The sequence below is a fragment of the Equus quagga genome, chromosome 7, assembly GCF_021613505.1.
Source record: "Equus quagga isolate Etosha38 chromosome 7, UCLA_HA_Equagga_1.0, whole genome shotgun sequence".
Taxonomy (NCBI): Eukaryota; Metazoa; Chordata; class Mammalia; order Perissodactyla; family Equidae; genus Equus; species Equus quagga.
This window is the reverse complement of record NC_060273.1, coordinates 77,959,142-77,959,366: the sequence shown is the minus strand read 5'-3', so window position 1 is coordinate 77,959,366 and position 225 is coordinate 77,959,142.

Here is a 225-nt window from a genome sequence, read left to right as displayed (position 1 = left end):
TCCACCGGTCTTCAGAGAGAGAGAACAAAGGTTATTTATTCCTGAATCTAGACTGCTGGATTCACGCTTCCCGATAGAGGGCGCTGCTGATGCAGACATTGGTACCAACGCTCTTCTAACGTACACCCTCAGCCCCAGTGATTATTTCTCTTTGGATGTACAGGCAAGTGATGAACTGAGTAAGTCACTTTCGCTTGAATTGAGGAAATCTTTGGACAGGGAAGA